The 18,805-nt window shown below is 32.0% G+C and overlaps 1 protein-coding gene across 3 annotated transcripts in view; it reads right to left on the bottom strand.

The window, feature by feature from the left end:
* LOC130901434 (metabotropic glutamate receptor 2) overlaps positions 1–18,805 on the bottom strand; it is a 602,363-nt gene that overhangs the window by 402,406 nt on the left and 181,152 nt on the right. Inside the window, exon 1 of one of the 3 annotated variants that reach the window (XR_009060285.1) lies at positions 16,206–16,355. The exons of the other annotated variants lie outside the window; for them this stretch is intronic. The gene's annotated coding sequence lies outside the window, so the exon portion shown is untranslated. Of the gene's footprint in view, positions 1–16,205; positions 16,356–18,805 lie in introns of those variants that run through there. 3 annotated transcript variants of the gene reach the window in all.

Genomic DNA, 18,805 nt, shown 5'->3' with positions numbered 1-18,805 from the left:
TCAACATAAGAAATCGAATATCATCATTTCCTATTCAAATTTTGAACATAAATGAATGCAATTTGGTAATTGTACGTAGTCGCCTCAGGTGAAGCCACAAAATAATTGATTCAGTTACTATCTGATTATTATTCATATGCATATTGGACAATGTATTAAACAATATTTTATTGTAAATATTTTGGTTTGTTTGGTTTCTGAGTAGTACTAAGGATTAGCCTGATGTTTTTATGGAACTTAACTGACTTAGAAAAAAATCAACTATGAATAGACCGTGAAAACCATTTCGAAGACACCCATCAATTTTAAAGATAACATTGTGAAGTAGACAGAATCGGATGTGACGCAGAGTCCATTATTCAATATTCCATCAGACATGCTTGTGTCAAATATATTATATATCAACTATAATATGCATCAACTGGGTATTCAATGTACTGAATAAAAATAAAACGACAAGTCAGCGAGTGCTGATCGATTGTAGGGGAAATAAAGTGAAATATTATCCAGAGGAAGTTAGAAATTCGACGTTATACGGATAATATACAGACGGTTCACATATAAATGAACACAAATAAAAAATTTGAGAAGAAATAAATATAACATATTTGAATTTCAATATTAAAAATGCTATCGTGAATCTTTAAAAGTAGATAAATTTAATGAATAGTTCAATACAATCCAGAAAACTATAAATGTTAAAATGAATTTACGTTTCGACTAATTTTGAGTTTTTTCAAAATATGATATGGACACTGACAGTTTGCGTATTTATATTAATCAATAGATCACCTTTATCATGTAATCAGGTAAGGTTATCAGTATTGAAGACAAGGAAGCCAAGTTGAGCAGCCAGTCGCCAGATTGGCTATCGAACAGAGCAGCCATCAGAACATCCAACTCTAGAAAAAAACGAGAAAAAAGAAGCATAGTTCAGTTCGCTGGTCAGTATAGACGAGAATGTTTGATTAATATGAAGATGCGACATGAATATTTGCATCTTTTGTGGCTACTCATGGAAAAAAGGAGATGAAAAAAGAGGACAATGCATATACACCAAGAAAGTCAAAAGTGTTATATTTTATTATATATATTTTAAGTAAATTTATTTTTAGAACACTTGTACATGTAATGCACAACACCAGACACAATGATAAATAGCGTAGCGTAGATTAGGTGTCTAAAAAATCAAGAACTGCACCTTATGATTGCGAATTGAATAGGCATAAATAAAAAAAGGAGGAAACCAACTTTGGAAAACTGAACTGGTCGAAAAAAATGCGGCTATTAGAAAAGTATTTAGCAGTTCTTCTTCAAATTCTCATCATAATCCCAGAGAAAATATCTTATGAATCTGAAAATAAGTCGACAGAAACAAGTATTTCGAATTATTTTACATGAGTGAAATATTCTATATGGAAAATTTTTTATGTTCTCTGAATAAGAAGTATGCCAACCGTATTTTTAAAAATACAAAACAATATATGAGAGTTTTTTTAACTTACTTTTGAAGGGCTGTAAAGAAAGGACATGAAAATATACAAACACATTTTATTATGAAAAGTGAGGTACAATACAGCTTATTCCTCTACATTGTCACCTGACGATTAAGACATTTGTGATATTTGTGACTAAACTTTACAATAATTTTTTTAAAAAATATAGTCACCAATGATTGAAAGTGAGTTGTGAAGGTTTTTTTGTTTGAAATCACCACCCTCTAAGCCAATGCTCCAGTTCTGGGACAAGATAAAAATCATTCGATGGTAGGTCGAGACTGTATGGTGGATTTACGAAAATGTCCTATTGAAATTGCTGAGGAGCCAGTGGGTTACACGAAAGCTGTGAGAGCAAGCATCGTCAGAACGATTTATCAAGTCAGTTATGTCCCTTCGATTGGGGTGAATACCTCCCAGCGAAAAATGTGTGCATCCATTGTTTCATTTAGGTAATGTCATATAGAAAATCCATCTCCATCTCATAACTTATCATGAAATTCAAAAAATCTTCTCTATCAGTACTGTAATGGTCAAATCCAAAGTTGCAGTTTTGTGGTTGTCAGTCAACATCGTTGGCACGCAACGATTGCAAACTTTTCTAGATAAAGAGTACAAGGCAAGTCTCGAAATTTCCGAAAATCCACTTATAATGAGTTTTAGAGTTTGCCTAATCACTTGGTCAACTCGCTGAAATTTTCAAAATCATAACAGACAACGCGATTACTCAAAAAGATGTTTCCGTGCACTCGACTCATCAACGATCAATTTCACTTATGCCTGCAATAAACGAACAACAACCAGAAATAACCTGTTGGATGCGCAGTCCATTTTTTCGATTATATTTTTGTTTCTGGGTTATGATCGTGTAATAAATGATCGTGAAAACTCGCTTGAATCACACCAGAATTATTAGTTTGAATTTTTAACGAGAGCAAGCTTTTGGTTCGGATCAAATATTAACTTAATTTGGTAAGTAAGTAGGCTGAAGAGCACTGAGTACATGGGCATGAATTTGATTCAATATATCTGAAGAAGTTACAGCAGAAGATGGTCTCGACCCTTCAGCATCATGTGTTATACGGACACATTCAAACATGGATAAGAGAACCTGTCAATGTAAAATATAAGTGGCTGTTTTTCTGTTCCTTTAATGGTTTTTCTATGTGAGTGTTATATTTCATTATTTATTTGTTTCTCCACGAAATGCCTGTTTTTAAAAACTATGACTGAACTCAATTTTCAAGGTTTTCTCAATGGTTCTTCGTAGGTTTGTTTCCAAGTAAACCCAAAATGATTTGGTCGACAATGGCACTTTCAAATGAGCAAAGATCGAGCTACAGAGCTTAGATCAACTTTTACGCGAAAAAAAGTTTTAGCTCGAGAATGATATTTCAGAAGAGAAATTTGATGGGCGTTTACTACATTGTTCCATTCTACATTTTGGTGGCCTAAGGGGAGCAGGTTTCAATACTATTAAGCACCATCAAAAAGAGTTTCTGGAAATCCGTAATTGACATTGAGCTGATTTTGCTTCGGTTGAAATATTCACTTCACTTGGTAAGTAAGAAAGTAGGCTGAAGAACACCAAGTACATGGGCATGAATTTGATTAAATATATCTGGAAAAGTTACAGCAGAAGATGGTTTCGAGCCCTTAGCATCATGTGTTATACGGCCACATTCAAACTTAATTATATGGGTAACAAAACTTGTTAGTATAAAATATAAGTAATGTTTTCTTGGTTCCTTAAATGGTTTTTCTATGTGAAAAATAATTCTCTTCTAACATTAAAAATTATTTTGTCTTCATAATTACAGAACAACGAATGCAATTTTCTTTCTATATAAAGTAAATCTTCCAAATTTTTTCTACTATAGTAGAAACGAGAATACTTAATTTTCATTCATCTTAATCTATATATCACAATAGTTTCTGACCTCTCTTCAAAATATTTTAAGCTTGAAAATGAGTGTATTGTGTAATGTCTTTTTGAATTCTCCTTAGAATTTCCACTGTGTTTTTAGAAGTATGTATTTTTTGAAGAATGCATATTATCGCCATCTAGTGTACTTATTTCGAATATGGAACAGATACCTTCTTCCTCACAAAGTAGATAACATTAAAGAGGAAATACTCGTAGGGTATTGATTTTCTTGAAAAGGCTACAGCCGCCATTTTTACTCCTGAATTTCACAATTTTTCACTAGACATAATATGTTTAGTATTATACATGTTATATCTAGTGGAAAATTGCGAAATTCAGGAGTAAAAATTAATTATGATTAATAGAAACGGACTCATCAAATTAATTACGTCATCTTCATTTTTTTTGACTCTGAGTCTGAGCTGTAATTAATAATGTAATCATGTTATTGTATGACTAGGTTTTAAAGTGAGAAATAATATTTCATCCCAGCTTAGAATAAAAATCAGTTAGTTCTGTTTTAAGAGAAATCTCGATAGTTTCAGATGTTTACATTTTAATTATAATTTGTTATTCGTTGAATTTGATTGATATCACTTAAAATACCTTTTGACAAAAATAGTACAGTATGTTTTATGCTAGATGTAATTTTCACGTGAATGATAATATATAAATTACACTTTTATGACGAATCGCAAGCGCGAAACTAGTTTTCAATATGACACGTTACTGTTGGGTTTCTATTAATCAGGTTATATAGTAGTCACATCTTAAGTATGAAAGATCAAATAAGATCGCAGTTGCTACTATAGGTTTACTGATTTAAACGCCCACTTTATTTTCGCCCCCCGCTCAAATACTCTGGCGATTTCAACAGTAGTGACAAAAAATTGAAGATGACTGAACTGCTGTTCATGATGAAGGGGGAAAAAGTCGCAAATCTGCCAGTGCAGACAACATTATTCAAAGAGTTATCTAAGCGGTTATGGAAACTCGGCGGTTCACAATAAATAAATTATCGATGAGATATCCGGAAGTTTCAAGTTCTGTACTCTGTCATAACTGGATAGTTACGCTTCAAAAAAGTTTGTGCTCGCTGGGTCCCAACGGCTTTGAAGTTTCTTGACCGTTACAATACTGATGGAGATTTTAAAAATTCATTGTGACACGTAATGAGAGACATGGATTCTGTATGAAATGCCAGAAATGACACAATAATGGATCAACCAAAATTCTCCTACAAGACCCACAAAATTCAAACGAACCTTCAATAGCTTCAAGGTCTGGGCAATATGCAATGCTCATGGGAAGCTATTCAAAACAAACGAAGAATCATGCTGAGTGAAATTGTTCTGATCCACAACAATGCTCGTCGTGTCGTGTGGTGTAACCCAACGACTCCTTTAGTAATTTCAGTGAAACGTTTTTGAACACGCACCATAGAATTTCAATATTTTCTCTGAAAAAAAGCAGTGGCTTGGAGGGCGGCGTTTCCAAGCAAACTGGAGTATTGCAAAGCTTTTTCAGCTTCTTCACACATGTGATGATCGTCAAGATGATCGTTGTTGTATTGTATCGTACTTTTGGTAATAAAGTCTTTTTTGTATTCACGGCATCGGAGGTTGAAGAAAAACCCTCGTAGCTGCAAAATAAAAAATTCTATTCGACAGTTGTTAAATTATAGTTGTTTGGATGCTATGAAGGCATAGTTCAAAATAGAGGAACATTTATTACTAAAAACATATTTTGTTTAGAATAACTATGAGGAAACTTGACTTAAATTCACAGAGACATCAACATTTTCAGATTGTCGTCAACTTCAGTTCATTTAAAAACATCAAAATTCAGAAGTTATTTGTTGATTTTTAACGTTGAATTTCTTCAATTTATCAATTCACATCATTCCAACTAGGTTGAATTCTCTGGAACTTTCAATGTTTATTCGATAAATTTAAACCTATTTATTCAGCAAGAAATTTGTGTACGTTTTCGAAACTATTAGTTTTCACTTTGCAGTCTAATAATTATCAAAGAGGACAGGCTGAGTTCATTATCTAATTATACGATTCTGATAAAGAGATTTAGCACCAGTTGCAATGAATTGATTTTGAAACTCTACTGACACAACAAACAATTTATCACCACTGTAATTTTTTATTTAACTTTGTACAGGAATCAAATCAAATACATTCTATGTAAGAGCACAGCTACTGTCACCGGTGCCGGAACGGCACAGAGTAAGGAAATTACTGTTACCCTTTTAGTAAAAAGTGAGCCGTTGGTGGAAGGGGAATCGTTAGGGGGTCCGCCAGTGCTTCCAAACTGGACAAGGTGCTCTCTCTGATTTCTTGACGAGGTTTTCTACTTTGCCCGCATCTACCTTTTCCTTGGTAGCTGAGTTGTTTCCCCTTAAGTGAAAAGTGCGCCTATATTGAAGGGGAATTCGGAGGGTGAATATCGAAACAATAGTTCTAGCGATAGCACTTTTCGATTGTATACATTCAATTTTTAACTCTCTGTCTGAATTATTCACTCAATTTATTACAGAAAATATATGAATATACGGGTACTACTGTCCGTAAACATTCCATCTTCAGTTCTTCCTATGAATCAATTACCCAATAGTTGCAACAGAATATGTATAGAAAAATATTATTTAATGAATACCCGTTCATAAATATGGGAGTATTTGAATATAAAAAAAATATGATCTACCAAAATAAAATATGGTGCGTTCGCCAGCAAGAATGCTAGAAGTTGTCTTGAAGTCTTAAACTCAAGAAAAACTAGGTCGGCCTAAATAAGAAAATAAGAAATTTCGGACCTACATGCAAATTATGCTGTACGCTAAATGCACCACTTTGCCTGAAAAAAAAAACACCATCGCCACTTTAGCGAAGAAACATGACTGCATTTGGGATCATGGGCTCGACTTCACTAAAGGTCGATGGAAGAAATGTCCCGTGGTCGCGGGACTGAAGTAGGTCGTTTCAGCAATAACCAAAACATCGTTTGATTTGTTTAATTGTAGGATTTGAGAATATTTGTGAGTACGTAACACTTAATTGAACAAATAACCGACTCTCTATACTTGCAAAAATTTTTCTTGTACAAAAAAGTGCTTCTTTACGTAAAGGGCGTTCTGAAATTAAATTACTTTAATTTATTATTCTCCTTTTTCTTCTGATTAATTTTTCATAGGCCTGTATTTATTATACAATTTTCCAAGCATTTCCGGATCAATACTTACTTCCGTTACTATCCTTCTCATTTGTCGACAGGAGGGTTTGGTTACTTTATGATTATTCAAAGGGTATTTATGCTCTTGATGTAGTATATGTACTAATGTCACATACAATGATTTGTCTATAGTCATTAATCTCATGTCATGTATGCGAAATATATTATATAATAGTATGTTTCTCCGTTGAAGATCTAGCCTGAAATGATTAATTACAACAGGCATTCGCCAAATCATTCCTACTTCGCTAATGTTTCCTGTAAATGTAAGATTTTGTTCAATTCCAAATATGTGTGTGACATATTACCCTTCCTATTTTTCAAATCTCATTCAATTTGAGCCTCTAAATTTTGAAATATTGACGTTTTGTCTTTTGAGAGTATCAGGTTCTCATTTGCTGTATAGTAAATTTATTCTATCATCAAATAATTTTTTTCTTCATATTTTTTATACAAAATACGAAATCACAAGAGACTACAGACCACTCGTGAGATACCACTGAGGCCTATTAAATTTTATATTTGTGGAAATGTTTATGTTAATAAATAATAATATCACGAATCAGTTTCTGCAGTCCAAAAGGAAGTGAAAACTATTATACATGGTATTTTACAGTACAGACGATATTTTTGTTGTATTTTCCGCAGGAAAGCCTACTTCTTCTTGAAATATTCGCATTTAATTTCAATCCTATACAAGATAGAATGGACTGTGAAAAAAAATTATTTATCTTCATTTAAACTACACTTACATCTAACATTATGAATCAAACGCATTCTGAAATCTATTATTTTAATTTTTCTTAAACAATAATTTTTATACCTATTGTATGATTGTGAATGGCAATGCTCCACTTTCCTATGCATACATATCTTAACATATTGCAATCATCACAGGTTATTTCGTAGATCCCACCCTTTTCTAAATGTACTATCTAATCCTTCAGAGTACCTAAAGAAATATTCCCAACAGGAGGAGGTTGTTAGGCAGAAAAATTTGATATGTTGTGGGTAGCTACAATATTATTAGCTGGTCTACCAGATACACATCAATACATGATCATGGGTATTGAAAACTCTAGTATTGATTCTCCTCCTCACTCTTCCACTAAAAAGATAGGTATCACATGATATTTGGGTGGTTTGGAGGGTTATCAGAAGTCAGTAGCATTGTACAATTCAAGCATACCTAGGAATTGGTGTGAAGAAATACCTTTTTTGCAAATGATCAAAAACAGAGCAATCAGAATACAGGTCTTTCGATATGTCTGTATCGGAACGAAGAATTCGTGTAATAATCAATGGAAGATTACAGGTGATTGTCGAAATCATTATTAGATTGGATTGAAAACAACAAAAATTATAGTTGGAAAATAATATACATTTGTTATGTTCATTTTTGAATTTTTCTGTCTAAACTTCCACCTCGATAACATTTTTCATCATTTTCTTGACTAAGAGTCTGATTCCGTTGCAAAGTCGTGATGGATTCATGTTTCGAAGAAGAATGAAGGGTACGCTAATTTTCGATAGTTGGTACCACTGTCATTTCAATGAATTTCATATAATACCGTTCATGCTGATTAGAAATGGAACAAAACAGCGAACGATTGAAAATTTGCGTACCCATCAATATTTTTCTTTAACTTCAAAGTTGTTAGTATTAGAAAAAACTCTATACTTACTCATTTCGTCCATTATTCGGACCTCTATTGGTCTATTTCACGAAGTATAATACTATTGATAGATTCAGTTAATTTACTACATTTCAATACTAAATAAAAATAATTTGATCTTCCACATTCAGATAAAAAGTGGTGAATTCCTCATCTTCTATATTCACACATTGCGCTTACTTTTTGATCAATATAACATACCAAGTAAAAACGTACATTCAGATTTAGTCTCACAATTTAAGTTAAATTTATTAGACTTTTCAATTAAAGATAAAAATTGGTTTATTTATAAGTTATTCATACATTTACAGATAATTTTTTTCAATACTTCATCCGTTATTTTTACTAGGTTTTCTGACAAGCTATCGTCTCTTGATTTCAGGTGTTTTCTGTTTTAAAATTATTTTTTCTAATAATAAAATTTGACGTTTCGACTTTTCTTCAACTCCATCAAAATATCATCATCTTGGGTTATATCTACATTCGAATGAACTATTATTCTAGGCCAAAATAAAAAAAGTCAATTAATGACAGAAATGGTTTTGAATATCCGAATATCTGCTCACACTTTAGAATAGTTCCGACCGGTAAATCAACTTCGAAATGAATGAATGAGTTCTACATAATGGTATGAAATACTGAATGGATAAGATCTTCAATGGACTCTACATTCTCCGTAATAACCAAATCACCCATAAAAATAAACACATAAGTGACAAATATCTTATAATACGAAAAAGTGTTGGGTTTTTTTGGCTGTTAAGCTTAATTGATGCATGTACCTCGCTAACAAATTATTTATCAGTTGTCAATATTCACAACTTATTGGTGATTTTATGCTAAATTCTATATAAATTATGTGAAATCACCAAGGAACATGCGTTCTGAAATTGTGAATGTGTACGAAACTGTAGAAGAAGGCATAAATTCATCGATTTATCCTTAATCACCAGAAATCAGTAGATCCACGACCGACGTAGGAAATATAACGCAATTAACTAATGAATCAGGACCATAATAAGCGTTTATCCTAGACCGAATGTAATTGAAAGCCATTGTATTTTGGTCGATGTTTATCAGATATTCATTTTCTGCTTAACGACTTTACAAGTGAATTAAACTGTTACATCAATAATAATGGTTTACATGCTAGTAGTATCGTTGTATATGTTCAGGTTGTCATTATATCATGATCAATAATTGTATCGTTTTTCCTATTCGTGATGTACTGTGAAAAGTGCACTAAACTCAACTTCTACTACCAGGTGAAGAACTAAGAACGTCCACCGACCATATCTCAGAAACGGATTAAATTACATGGTTTTACACCAGAGCCTGAATGTTTGAGATTTTGATATATGGCTGGATTATTTCAACTGGCTTCGAATTTCGTACACAACGATCCTAAACTACTTTCACGAGTTTTGTACATAGATAATAGTAATGGGGGAATAAATCGCTATAATATGGACTACTAGTTCAAACTGTTATTGGAGATAAAAATTCAGAGTTTCTAAGAAACGAATCAACACTTCTTTAAGAAGATATACTCTTAGTAATTCGTTGCCTGTTCTTACAACATGATGGTTGCTCATAACATTATTACATATATGCATTTTTTTACACCAAACATACCCATAGGTGGATAAGACGTGAAATTTTATTTATTTGACTATCCAGATCTCCACCTAACTTACTTAGATTTTTATTTGTAGGGCTGAATTGAAGGTCTCGTTTACACCAATATGTTTTGACTGTCTATGGTTGATAATATATTTAGTTTTGATATATTTGATATTTGCTATAATTACTGTGTCGTCGGCATATCCAATGATTGCTTCTCCGTTGATTTCAATGACTGATAGAATAAATTGTTCAGTTGCCCACCCAGTACAATTATCGGGGTAACAAGTCTGGAATTATTTCAAAAATGCTAATTATTTGTATTGTTTTTTTTTACAAATCCAATTTTCTTGAATGTTTCAAAGTTTTTTAAGCTTAAAAAATACATTTAGAACGACAATTCGGAACAAAAAATTATTATTGAGAGATACAATAAAAGTTCACAGCTTTTTCCAATTTATAATTGATTCAGATTCATGAACTGATACAAAACTTTCGTCTTAAACTTTCAAAGATTCAACGATCCATAACTAAAGTTTGTGCGAAACAATAGTTCACTCGTATATCTTAACTTAAGAAACACATTGGGATGAAGCCAAGGTGAAAACATTCTTTTGCCGCAATAATTCAGAAAAAACCAAATCTACAGTTGAATTTCAATTAACCACATCAAATAGTGATTTTGCGGAGTCCAAATTAAGTTTGACATTGCATGAATTTGAGCAACTAAAATTTTATATTGAAAATATATTTCGATGATAGTTTTTGCTGATTTAGACTCAACTCTAAGAGGTACTCCACCCTAACTGTTATATTTTTATCATATAAAAGATGGTAGAATGAAAAAAAAAACAAATATGTATCGATTGAAAAAACTTTCTTCTTTTGCCTGGTATGAGCATTGTCTAGGTGGAGTTAGATAACTCTTCGAAACATCATTGAATTGATTGGAATATATTCAAAACTTGTATTTGTAATTGTAATTTCCAATGTAGTATTTTTAACCCACTTCAATGTTCAAATGTATATCGATAGATAAAAACTGACAAGGTTATTTTAAAATAGTTTCTTCTTAATAAAATAGTGTTATCCAAAATAGATCAAATAATGTGTTTTTGGGCAGTACTGTATAATTAAAAGGTTTAGTGCACAAATAACCTATGTTCCATATCAGCAATGGTATTCGATAGCCTTGAAATAACCCTAGCGCCGTCGCTTAGGTTCTTTCTGCGGTAAATTTCATACGTGACGGTTGGCGGCTTTGATGATATCACTTGATGATATTGCTCTGGATTGAAAGATTCATAATACAATAATAGTCGACTCAAAGGTTACCTAGTACTGAGTGGTTAGTTTTTGTTAATTGAGTGTTATTTTGTAGTTGATTATTACATTATTATGATTATGACTTATAACAAAAAATTCCATTCATACAAGTATAACTTGAAGTAAATTGTGTTTCTACTTAACTTTGTTAAGGTTTTTTCTTGAAGTTTTCGGAATTTCTGATAATAGAATCAAAAGAATAAATCAATGTTCTGTCCTTCACAAAAGCAGATATGAGGGAAAAATTTTAAAGTCGAAAAGCTCTTCCAGGTAACGTTTGAGTCAAAAAACAGCAGCAGATGGAAAATGTCAAGGGAACCCATTATAGGGAAAAGCATCTACCTTCACATTGCTTAAAACTGCCAGTCCTCCGTAACTACCAACAGAGAAAGCTAATCCTTCAGAGAAAATATCTCATCAAAGTTATTTCGAACGGTTATATTTCACTTTTAGCTGAACATATTACTAGGCTATTAAATTTTCAAAATTTGTCGTGTTTTGTACAGTGAAATTTTGGGTTGTAGGTTCCAATCATCAGAAAAAATTAGACGATGTAAAAAGTTGATTTAGTACACTGTTGGATATGAAAACTTCTGTGAAATTATCATCCAATCGCCAACAATTGACAAGGAGTTGCCAGAAGCTGAATAAGCCAATAGATCCAGATCTTTTTACACATACTGTAGTGTGAAATTCACACTTTTTCGATTCAGGCATAGTAAAATTTCATATACTTATGTACTTATGTATTATACTTTATATGTTCATATTTTGTTCATTATGAAATTGAAGCAATTTATGAAAGTGAAAAGTTCAATCGTTTGTGTCCTACTCACTTTTAAACATTATGACGTTACCTGCACTTACGGGATATGTCACTTCATGAAAAAAATCTTTTCTCTTACCTGAAACAAAAAAAACTTTTAGTTTAACTTTAAAAAAATATGAAAGTGAAATTTTATTATCATAAGGTTATCTAGTGATTCTAATTATACCTTCAATTAATCATTCGCTCATTGTTCTACACCATTATGTCTTCCACCTTTGCCTTGAATACAATTTATTCTATTTCCAGTTTCACTTCATTTGAAAAAGATGAATTAGAGAAGATTATTTATTTGATCGCATTGGTCGTAGAGCATGTGATCGATACTAGTGATGTAAAGCCAATATTCTTGTCTCCAGCTATACAAGAACTCTTTGTAATAGAAGTAGATGAAATGTTACATCTCAAAGTCATTGAATCTTTGCAATCTGCTTGGTGTTCACCTCTTTGGATTGTCCCTTGGAAGTCTTTAGAATATGGGGTTTGTTTTGATGGTCGAAAATTTAACAAGGTTACCATTTCTGATTCATATCGGAAGGCGCGTTGTTAGTAAACTCTAAACTAATCTCCTGGTCCGAAAATTGCTTTCGCTGTATACAGTGTAGATGTGGATACGTCTCTTCGGACATATTTCTTTTGTTATTTAAATGACATTATTATCGCTATTCCTGCTTCCAAACTCCATATGGAAATTCTTAATAAATTATACTTTAGGCTGAAATTTGTCGTTAGTCTTTTGGAATTTTTGGCTTTCGTTGATCATAAGAATAGTCTTAGCACAGATGACGATAAAGTCTCTGCTATTTTGAATTATTCTGCTCCAAAGAATACTACTGAGATAAAACGTCTCATAGGCCTCATTTTTTGATATCGTCGATTCATAAAAGATTTTTCTACCATATGTCGATCTTCTTCATGTCAGGTGAAAAGGCCAATCTATTTCTTGGACTCCTGAAACAAAGAACGTTTTCGTCGACATAAAGAAGCGTATTATTTCTAGCCCTATTCCTACAAGTCCTGATCTAAGACCTATGTAATTTAGTCTGATGATAGTGATTCTGATCTGTACCAGAGATTAATCTAATCAATCATCCTTCTTTATCCTGTTCTTTCTCCGCACTTTTCGTAATTGACGTAAGTACATTTAAACCATGTAACAAATAATTAAATACTGTAGCACCTGTTCCTCCTGTGTATTCTATTCCTTGAAATTTTATTGGAATTGGAGACATACATTTGTCAATATTGAACGTATTTGTTAATATTTCACGTGATCCCATTTTTTTTCTTGATAAATCTATGGATACTCCTACATGAAACACCGTTTGCGACTATAAATCGTTTTTGTAACCAGTAAATTGCAATTTAATTCTCCCCGAATCCCTGGAGTTTTTTCTTTTCTCTCCGACATATTCGAATTTATTAGCGACGACCACTGCAGTGTAGATATTGTTTGTATTTTCATGTAGTTTACTTTCACATAACTAGATCTACACATCACTGTACAAATATGTTTATCGCTTGAACAGGATTAAAACGTAGCGTCCGGTGGACTATTATGATACGAATTTCCTGCGCAAATTCCCATCGCTCTTGTCACGTTACGTGAAATCTCAATTATTTATGGTTCGAATATAAATATTCAATTTGAAAAGCTTTATGTATCAATAAATTTTTTTGGAATACATTCCAATTTTCAGTTATTAAGTTAATAATGGTTGAGATAAATATTTTGTTCCAAATAGATATAGATATTTGGCAGTATTCATTAGATTTTATTGAAATAATGAGAGATATCAGCGTCATATCTAGGGTTATATGTTTTTATAAGAGCATTGTCCATAAAATAAGTTTCCTAAAGAGCTGAGGACGCTAGGAACACTATTAGACGGGATTTGACGAGATTGACTTATAGCTTGACTCCCTATCTCCCAGTTCTTGCCCCTGTCTACAATACAAATTTTTGTCTTTTTGTATGCATAAAACGTTCCTTGGGTAGATATTTCGTCCCAACTGAATGAGATGTATGGAGAAAAGTGTATAAGTGAGCAACATTTGCGCAAATGGTGCAGAGAACTCAAAGATGGACTTATGGATTTAAATAGAACTATGTCTCATACTCCCCTTAGAGCCCACACTTGAATTTCAGGAATTATCTTCTCTTTACTTAATTAAATAAATACTTGGGAAGGAATCATTTCATAATCGACTAAGAGCTAAGAGTGGAGGTTTAAAGCAATACCAATAAATCATTAAATGCCAATAAACATGTTTTCCATTGTGAAAATTCGTTGGAAACCTTATTTTATGGATACGCTTTGTAATACAAATATCTGTTATTTGTCAAAGTAATTTTTCAGCTTTTCCAAATTTTGAGTATTAGAGGAAATATTCAGTTGTAATGATCATAGAAGTTTTGTCTTTTGATATTTCTCCGCGAACAGAAATTGTAGAATTGAATGAAGGTGTATTGGTGTGGTTGCATTCTGTATCTAAATCATAAATACATTTCACTAACCAAATCAACTTAATCAACTATTTATGGTCATTTCGAGCCACATTACAAAACAAGAATTATCGTAGAACAAAATAAAAAGTATTCGAAATTCAATACATTTCAAATTTGTGATGATAATGGTGAATAATCTGAATCTCTTTACCTCATATTTAAAAAAAATTTGATTAATCTACATAACACAACCTTCGAATGCCTACAAATTTTTACAGCGAAATCAAAACATTTTGGATCTCAAAATCAACAGTTTGAGTTTCGGAATTTCTCATAATAATAGTATAAAATATCTTTTTGCTTAGAATATTTGGTAAACACTACGTCATTATATGATTTTATTCCACATAAAACCTGTTTTCCCTTCCGCGATGAAAATTGCTAATTACGACTATGCCTCGACTTTATTGAAGCTACGAGTACAGGTTTTTTATCATTTACATTCAAACTTTATAAAAGAACAAAAAAGATTGTATAAAAGCACATTGGCAATTAGATTTTATCCGTATAACGAGAGTTCATGGAAGTTTCTCGTAATAAAAGAGCTTTCTCGTGACTATGATTTAACACTAGGTGAATATAAAATATGGAGGCAAAAAAATAACAAGACCTTGTTTGTTCGAGAGTAATTGTAAATTGGGATTGAAGCGTTCCACTGAATATAATTTCTGAAGTTCAAAAAGAGCAGTGAGATTGAAAACTATATATACTATGAATTGATAGATGTATGAATAACGTGATTGATAAACAACATATAAAAATTATAAACCTTAATTACAATTCAATCCGAATCTTTATGTTAAAAATGTCCTCTATGCATCATTATGAAAATATAATGAACTAAGTTTGTATAATAACGAAAAATGGATATCTGAGTAAATTAACAACATGAACCAAAGTTGGTATCTATTTTTGAGGGCAGTGGGTTGTGGCAGGGTCGCCATGTGTTGATTGAAGGTGAGGGAACTCAAACTAGTGGAAAGTTAATAAAACCATATCTTCAAAGTCACTAGCATATTTTCAACTCATTAATTTAATAACACTTATATTATCAATAACGTTCATTGGGCTTCGACAGTGAGTGAGTACATTAATAACATATTATCTCTGTCTCTATATTGCTGATTTTCATATTTATACAAAATAATGTCATGGGATACAATGTAAAAGCTCTAGATACAAGTTTTGTTATAATTTGATGAGTTATATAAATAACATTTAGAATGATTTATTTTTTAATGAATAGCTAACAATTCCTTTATGATTGTGGGTGTTTTAATTTCACTTTTCTTGAATCCTCGAGTCAATTCCGTCGTAACTTTGACTGATTAGTGTCGAACACGCACTATTCGAAACGTCTATAGTTATGACTGTAACTTACCCCATTGAATTCAGTGGGTAATACTTTACTTGTAGAAGTAAGTCCAAAGTCATTTCCACTTAGACTATTTTTTTAATGCTCCGACACTAATTTCACTCCAATGTCTTGAACCTCATGTTTCAATTCTTCTCCTCCCATATTCCTTAGTCAATTTCGGAATTTTTTAATATGGAACCATGCAGTCATTGTATTTATACTAACCATCAATGTTTGCAGGATCGCTATGTCCTCCAATCTTCAGAATTAGTGTATAGTCGCAGCTCAAACATTTAATGACACTCATACTGTCTATTACTTTTACTGACATCAGTCAACACGTCGGTGACTGAGTACATTGATAACAATGTCACTGTCTCTCTATATTGCTGCTTCTCATATTTATATAATATTTTGTTACAAGGTAAAAGTTATAGATACAAGGTTTGTTATAATATTAATGTCGCGTTTCTAACAGTGATTATTAACCGAGTCTAATTTCTAGTTTCTGATTTAGCGAGACCTATAATTAACCTTACTATTCTTTAACGACAATCTAATTTAACAAACGTCACAGCATTTATTACAAATAGGTTTGTGCACTGTAGAAAAACGGTTTTTCTACTAGATAGACGCAAGTTATTCGTTATCCAGATCACTTCTAATTCTTGTGTACCTTGCAGTCCAGCTCCAATTATGTGAAGAGCAGATGTCTTTCAGATAGTCCACATCAGGGTTACATACAAACTTGAACTAATTTTGCAAGTCTTCCAAATTGAATCGATTTGGATAATAATCATGGTAAATAAAATCCAGTTAGCAAGGAACAACTTGAATAAATCACACAAAGAAGTATTGAATAATATGCTGGATTCAATCGAAGAATTATCACGAAAATAATCGTCTGAGTAGAATTCCTCCCTAATCATGTAAAAACTTTAGATAATCACGTTCCAATAATGTGAAAATACAAGCCGACAATGATAAAAGAAGTGGAAATTTGCTTCATACCATTTAAAAGATATTGCACGCTCTATAACTGCTGTTTTCAAAGCAAACTCTCGAGTATCTCAGAAACCTAAACTAATTATTTATCATTCAATCACTACATAAAAACGGAAAAGAAGCCTTTATAGCAAGAGCCAAAAGAACAACTTGATCCATGAACTAATCATAACCAGTAATTCGTTAACAAACACACTACAATTCATTTGAAAATGTTATGAAAAGAGTAAAAGCTGGAATATTCCAAGATTGTTTGGAATGAAACATTTTTATTAACTCTTCAAATTGTTACAATACATGCTTATAATAGACTTGGCCTGATAAGGCAATTGCTTCTATTAAATTGTTAAATGATCCCTTCGCAATTTTCAGACGTGATCAGTTCTAGGCATAATTAAGGAGAAGGTGACCTAATTGGAGTAATGAAATAATTTTCACAGTGTAGAGTAACCAAACCCTATTTTTGAACAAGAAGAACTGATTTAAATTTAAATAAAGTTGGCAATTTGTAGATTCCTGATTGGTCAAATCACAGCTGATTTTACACAGCTCCTTTGACATATATTATAATTAACAACTCCTTAAATTGTTAACAAATAATTTCCATTTTGTTCTTTCCGCGTTCTTCATATATTTTTTTTCTCTAAATATGAAAACAGTTCTAATCAGGACTATTTTGAAAATGAACTCAGATGATTGATTGATGATTGATGAAACCTGGCTAAATGAAGTCATTACAAATTCCAAAATATGGATAGATACATCTATTCGAGTCAAAAAAATGGTTTTTTCAAAGGATTTTCTTCAGGTTTGAGAAATCCATCTGGAGAACGCAAACTTTTGATAATCCTTCATGCGGGATTTCCAAAAAAAATGTTAGTCGGTGTTCTAATTGTCTACATTAGATGAAAATGCGAAAGTGGTTGCTTGCAAAGCTAACCAGGTCCTTATTCAATTAAATTGTATCACATACAGACTATCGATGATTCATTTCTATATGATATACAACTCTGGGGAAGTGCCAGTAAGAGTAACATCGAAATTATTCAAAGATTCCAGAATACTAAAGAACATCATCATGCACCCTGGTACTGCAGAAACAGTGGCATTGGGTCTTGAAATAGAAACTGTTTGCCAAATTTCCCGGTAACCAAGAACAACGGCTACTTCATCATGTGAACGTCAAGGCAACTTAACTCCTAGAGAACACAAACATGACTACAAAACTTACGAGGATTGAAATCTTCGAGTTAGTCTAATGATTATTTAGTGAGAAAGCAGAACATAGTGCGGATAAGTATATCTCGCTGGTTTTAATGCTATTAAAATAGACTCTAAGGTCCAATAGGTAGTGAGACCCTAGTTTTAATTTGTGCTTTTTAAAAGAAAAAACCAAAAATCGCTGATAGTAAAGGAGTTGCCAATAGCGAGTAAAGTAGCAAAAGTATACATTAAATTCAACTCTCATTTCCTGGAATGGAAGGACAAAAATAAGGCTAACAGCTTTTTAGAAAACGTAGTAATCGTTTATTTTAATCACATATCTAGAAAATGGAAACCCCTAGGGTTACGGAAAACTTATTCAATTTTAAAATCTACAAAATCAATTAAACAAAATGTGGATATATCCAAATATTCTCAATTACATATCAAATTGAAATAAAATCTAAAGGATCTGAGTCCAAAGAAGCGAAAGCGTTTTTTATAAATGAATTTATTGGAAAAGCCCCAGATGTTAATTATTCATATTCAAGAGTAAGTAAATCTTAATTTTCAATCTAAATGTAAATGTAAATATGAAAAATGAAAAAGAACTACAT

Source organism: Diorhabda carinulata, chromosome X (genome assembly GCF_026250575.1).
Source record: "Diorhabda carinulata isolate Delta chromosome X, icDioCari1.1, whole genome shotgun sequence".
NCBI classification, from domain to species: Eukaryota; Metazoa; Arthropoda; class Insecta; order Coleoptera; family Chrysomelidae; genus Diorhabda; species Diorhabda carinulata.
The sequence above is the reverse complement of the archived record's forward strand: the minus strand, read 5'-3'. Positions and strand labels throughout refer to the sequence as shown.